Genomic DNA, 6,441 nt, shown 5'->3' with positions numbered 1-6,441 from the left:
TTTTCCTAGTTATATTCTATCCACAAATACCCTCCCACCAGTGGTGGGACCAGCCTGTCTAATGTGGCTGCTGCACTGTATTGACCAGAAAAGAGCTTCTCATGCACATCAGTGCATCCTCAGTTGTTTCCTCCTGTGCCAAATTGATGGCATAATTGCAAAAGCCACAGAGACATAATTTTCTTAACTTGAGTCATAACATATCCAGGCTGTGATTCATCAACTTGTAAAAGTTAATCAAGGTCAAATCCACTCAGTAATTGGAGATAAATCCCCCAAGGAAAAGCCAGGCTCAGCATCAGGTGATTTTCAAGATCCTCTTCTCCTTCAACAGGCCTCTGCCAGCCTGTTGCCAAGGGAACCTTCTATTAACTCCAGACAGGAGCAAAGTTTATGGTGCCAGGTGGTTTCTGTGCTCTGAACAGCCTAAATCCCCTTCCATGGATATGGAGTTCGGACTTTCCCTGGTCCCATAGTCATCCACACGGTGCTGTGAAACAGAGCTCAGCAGCTGCTCTGCTTCCTCATGGAGACGAGTGGTAAAATAACTCATTTTCCCACCTCATCCTACTTTGCCCACCCTGCTTTTCCCACCACATCCAGCCAGCCATGGGTGGCTGGATAAACAATTATTTCCAGTAGTCCCTCCACTCGTGTGTATAATCCTAAGGTCACTCTGTCATTCTTACCCTTCAGGACAGGGCAGGCAGCTGGTTTGCCTTTGGGAAGGGTTATAGGATCCTGCTGGACAAGCAACTGGAAGAGTTGTGCCCTCGGGACAGAAATACCCTGGGAAAGAAAGCCAGGACAGCTCAGGATCAGCAGCCTCTGGAAAACCGAGGGCAAACCAGGCGTTTCAGCGGGAGCTCAACTCACCCTGTGGGCAGGGCGCTGGCTCCTCACCAGGGACACAGTACTGCCCCCCTGGGCAAGGCTGGCACTGCTCCCCGTGGCTGTGGGGCAGGTGGGAGCCAGGGGGACACGGGGCTGGAGCCCTGGAGCCAGGGGGACAGGAGTGACCGGGGGGACACGGAGCTCCCGAGAGGCCATCGGTGGGCGTGGGGGTCTGGGCACCAGCAGCGCAGAAGTACCTGCACCAGGAGCACAGGGGGTGTCCCAGAGGGCACAGAACCCCTGGCAGAGCAGCCCTGCCCACGGCAGAGCGTGGGAATGTGCTTGTTCTACTCACCCTGGGCTGCACTGCCCCGAGGGAGCCCCCAGCCCGGAACCATTGCAGAAATATCCCCCGGGACAGGGCTGGCACTCCTGCAAACTCCTCCTGCCCGCCCTGCCAGCCCACGTGCCAGGAGGGCACTGCAAGGGCACGGCTGCACCTGGAACCAGTCACCCCAGAGTGAGGGAATGGCACCTCGTGCTTCCCAGGAACCAAGAGAAGCCGTGTTCCAAAGCACCCACCTCCAGGACAGTAATGCCCGGCAGGACAAGGCTGCCCTGACTCTCCATCCTGGGGGTCTCTTACCCGGGCACCGTTTTTGCACCAGAACCCCTCTGCACAGTCTCCTAGAAAACAGAATAATCTGTGCAAAATACGTGAATACATGAAGCAAAAGGCACATAAACACAAATTTCAGAACTCAGGCTGACGTGCAGACATTTGTCATCGTGCAGAGCCAGTGCAAAAATCAGTGAGGGAGTGGTCAGCAAGCAGAGGAGCTGCTTGTAAGTGCCAGGAGGGCAGAACTGGCAGCAGATGCCACACTGACAGAGAGAGAAGCACTTCCCTTCACCCTGACTGAGCACCACCTCCAAACCTCACCAAGTATTCAAGCACACATTTCTCTTTAGACTCGTATTCAACACATCCTGAAATATTAAGAATTCTATTAAAATGCTGAATTAGGGCCTTCCAGAACAAGGACCAACAACAACAACAAAAAAAAAATCAGCAGCACTGATGTGGAAAAACAATCTTGAAAAAGATGGAGGTGTCCTTGCTGGGTATTTTGCCCACTCTTTCTCTGCTCAACTTAATCACCTGCCCATCAATCACATGAAAGGATTGGTCCTTTGGGAACCAGGCTGAAAAAACAAACTGATTGTAAAAAACAAAATGCCAGACAGGTTTGACACTGGAAAACTCCCACTGGATTTTTTTTTTTTTTTTTTTAAGAAGCATCACACATGGAATTCTACTTTCTGCAGTCATTCTTTCACATCTTGCTTAGGTAAATGAATTTTTTTTTTCCTTCTCAGGAAGTCAAATGGGACAGTTCACCTTGGGTGGGGTCAGAACCCTGGAGGCCAAGCCCTGCATTAACCATCAGCCACTGACATGACTCTCTAGCAGGAACAAGGATGCTCAGGACAGCAGTTTACCTGTTGGGGCAGCAAGGCCAGGCAATTCACAGTATTTTCCTGGTGGGCACCTTTGACATTCCTGGATAGTTCTCAGTTTTTGCCTTGGCCCAAAGGTTCCTGCAGGGCAGCTGTACTGGGAGCTCCTGCTGGTCCCTGGTGGGCAGTAAAAGCCTCGTGGGCAGGGGTAAAGGGTGAAATCAATAACTGGCCCTTGCTGGCTGTCACAGTAATAACCTGCAGGGAGACAGAGGGAAAGAAGCTCAGAATTAGAAGCTGCAGAGGTGCTGCTCATTAGGAGAGAACAGCTTCTCCCAGCACACAAAGCTCGGTGGCCACTCAGAAAAATAAACCCCCTGCTGACCTTAAATAGCTATTGATCTGACTCACAGCACTGCTGGCACAAACACACAGCAAAGCTTTCCGCTTGCTGCACTCTTTAGAAGAAAATTTACCACCCAGAGGCCCCCAGAACACAGGACAAAGCTTACAAGTGACACAGGAAAACATCTGAGGACACAACATTGATCTCTCTGTTTCCTTTCAGGAGCCGAAACCCTTCAAAGAAAGTTTCCCCCCTGAACATCAGAGTTTTCCCTTGGCAACATTTAAATTGCTCAGAACACACAGATGTCACCATTTCTTTCACATCTGAGTTGTTTTAACCTCTAATGGCCTTTTCACACGGAGACAGGAAATGTTCTCCACCAGGGAAGAGAAGGAACCACCAAGGTAGGCAGCAAATCTCTGAACTGTGATCCACAGGACCCATAGGAAGGCTCAGGAGTTTGTAACAAGCAGCCACTTTTTGTAATGAGGGAAGCACAGAATAACATTGGGATATAACTCCTATTTTCTGGATGCCTGTATGGATTACAGCACCTCTGGCTCCTGTCAGCTCTCCCAGCAGGGAAATAGCTTTTCCACTCTCAACCAGTGACTCACAGAAAGACATTTATTTTGAATTTGCCCAATTCACACCAACTCACACTCCTCTGAGCACCTCCCCAGAGTCCCTGGGGGTCTGCAGTGCAGTTTATTCCCCACTTACCCTCCCAGCACTCCCCAGTCGGGGCACTGAGCCCGGGCTCCTCACAGTAGAAGCCAGAGGGGCAAGGCTGGCACTCAGAGAGTGTTCTCCTCCCTGGGAGGCTGGAAAAGGTGCCAGCTGGGCACAGCTGGGGCACTGCTGATGCTGCAGCTGCGAGAACAGAAGCAAAGACAGAATGGAGAGGACAAACATTATTAGCTTCACTTTACTCGGGGAAACAGAGGTGAAGCCAATAACACTCTCAAGTTCATGTATTGAGACAAAAATATCACTTTATCACCTTCAAAGAACAGGCCAGGGGAAGAACTGGGGGAAGAATTTGGGATTTTATGGTCAGACCCCAGCAAGTTGGCTACCACACCCCCAAGATCACCCAGCAGTGTTTCAGATATTAAAGGACATGAAATTTTCAGTACTTCAGGCATTATGGGACAGGGAATCCTGAGTCCTGACTGTGCTGGATACTCACTGCAGTAGGTCCCCACAGGGCAGATGTTCCCAGTCACACCATCTGTGGGTTTAGGGAGAGCTGCTTCCCCTTCACAGTAAAACCCAGCAGCACATTCCCCACTGGGGACAGACAGTCCTGGAACACAGAGAGGATGGTGGCACTCAAAGCACTGAGACCAAGGGAGAAAAGCAGGAAAAACAACTGCTCCCAGCCCCCCTCTGGAAAACACCACGGGCATCTCCCAAGCACAGCCCTGTGGAAGCACCAGGATAAAACAATTCCTGTTGGACACACTGGAAAAAAAGTGAAAGGACAGAAAAGGAGTGGGAGGAAATGAAGCATCAGTGAGCATTTTAGCACCTGCAGGCTCTGCAGAGGCAGAGTGCAGGTAATCTGGCAGCAGACCCTGGTGTTCCATGTCTGTGAACCTGTAATGGAGTGTGTTCACACTGGTCCTCTGAAGATGGGAACACAGCCAGAGACACTTACTCAAGGTCACACAGCAAATTCTGGCAAAATCAGGTTTATCTCCCAAAGCAGAACTTAGCTTTAGGGTCCTCTAAAAAGCTTTTAAATAGCACACATCCCTTTGTCCACACAATAGCTTTAATTTATCTCCACTCCAAACAGAGCACTCCTGTTTCCCCAAAGACACAAACCTGAGGCATTGCAGTAAAAGCCAGGGGGGCAAGGCAGGGGCTCTGGGCTCCCTCTGGGGCAGTAGAACCCAGCTGAGCACTTCCCTCCAGTGGCAGTGGCTGGGCACAGGCAGTTGGCATTGGTGTAGTTATCCAGGTCGAAGGGCTGGGAGGTCCAAGCAGCTGAGATGCAAAACCAGCCTGAGAAGACAAAGCACGACTGAGACCCTGAAACCATCCTGAATAAACCAGCTGGGATGGCTTTGGGTGCAATGTCTGCCCAGAACAGCCATGAGCACACAGAACAGGGGGCAGGTTAACACCACCCAGATTTAGCACCATCATGGCACAGTTCTCCAGGCAGTGATGCTTTTATAGAACACACAGCAGCAGAGAGGGGAGGAGATCTCACAGCCCTAAGTTCAGTACTTTTGCTTTATGGTCACAGGGCTCAGTTCAGCTGCCTGGGCAGGTTCAGAAGGCAGATGCAGAGGCTGCTCAGGGTGACCAGGCACATCCTACATGGAGCCTGGGCCCATCTGAACCAGCAGACAGGATTCAGGTGGATGCCCAGGCTGTGTTCAGTCACACTGGATGCCCCCAGGCAGGCAAGGGAATAAGCAAACACACGGGAAGGGCTGTGGCAAAAGCTGCAGGATAAAAGCATCAGCCTCCCACCCAAGCTGTCCCCAGGTGCTGGGCAACACCACAGCCAGGCTGCCCCACACTCACCTGCATCACACTGGCCTGAGGCTGCTGTCAAGCCCTCCTTGCCACAGTAGTGCCCAGGGGGACAGGGCAAGCAGCTATCCAGGCTCTGTGTCATGGGGTCAGGGTTGTAGTAGCCCCTGGGACAGGGAAACTCAGTGGCAAACTTGGTTCCTTTGGAATAAAGAGAGCAAGAACCCTTCATGGACCATAAACACCATCTGTTGATCCTGCTATATCACTTTCACGCCATCTTTTCCAGTTTATCTCATTGCTGATCCCCATAGCCCTTCCTGGCCAGGACAGTCCCTGGGTGCTGTTTAATTTGCCTGTGAGGGTGTTAAGCAACAGCCATATCCATGGTTTAAAATATTATTTGGGGTTTTTTCCTGTGAAGAACCAGACTGACACTTAAACATTTTGTTACAGAGCTCATTTCTATCCTTTAAGAAGGATGTTTCAGCCTGGCCAATGCATTGCTTTGTCCCCAGGGCCCATCTCACCTTTGGGGCAGTAAAAGCCAGCTGGGCAAGGGTTGGTGCTGTAGCTGGTGGTGTTCTCTGGGCAGAAGTACCCTGCAGCACAAGGGGAGCAGGCAGCTTGCCTGGTGAGGTTGTTGTAAGTCCCTGCAGGGCAGGGGGAGGGAAAGCTGCTTCCTGCTGGGCAGAAGTGGCTCACAGGACAAGGGCCTCCCTTCTCCCCATCACCTACAGCACAGAGAAGAACAGGCATGGAATTGGAGGTCTTCCCTGGAAATCATTATTTCTGAGGCACAATAAAATGACAGGCTGTGTCCATTACAGGCAGACACTCATAACCCCCCAGTGCTCAGTGCAAGCATCTCATTTGAGAGCACAGACCAGCAGCTTCCTCACCCTTGGTATGGCACAGATCCCTCAAACAAAATTAACACAGGGGTTTGGGTGTCTGAGAGGAGGCAGGGGCAGGAACACTGTGGGAAAAGGTGGCATTTTTTAAAGCTACCCCTTTGCCAAACCCCCAGGGGGGTGTTGCCCCAGCACAGCTCACCGGGTGGGGATGGGGAGGAAGCCCCAGGCAGGCAGTAGTAGCCAGGTAAGCAGGGTCCTGAGGGGGCTGTGAGGCCAGAGGAGCCACAGAAATGGCCAGATGGACATGCTGTGCAGTTGGAGTCCTGCCAGTTGTGGAGCCTGAGAGGACACAAGCAGGTTTTGTGTTGGCAGGCGTGCCAGCTCAGCAGGTACAACACCGGTGCCTTCCACTCTGGCAGAGTGAGAGCAACCAGGGAGCTTTCATGA

This window comes from Manacus vitellinus, unplaced genomic scaffold (assembly GCF_001715985.3).
Source record: "Manacus vitellinus isolate BGI_N305 unplaced genomic scaffold, ASM171598v3 scaffold_41_pilon, whole genome shotgun sequence".
NCBI classification, from domain to species: Eukaryota; Metazoa; Chordata; class Aves; order Passeriformes; family Pipridae; genus Manacus; species Manacus vitellinus.
The sequence above is the reverse complement of the archived record's forward strand: the minus strand, read 5'-3'. Positions refer to the sequence as shown.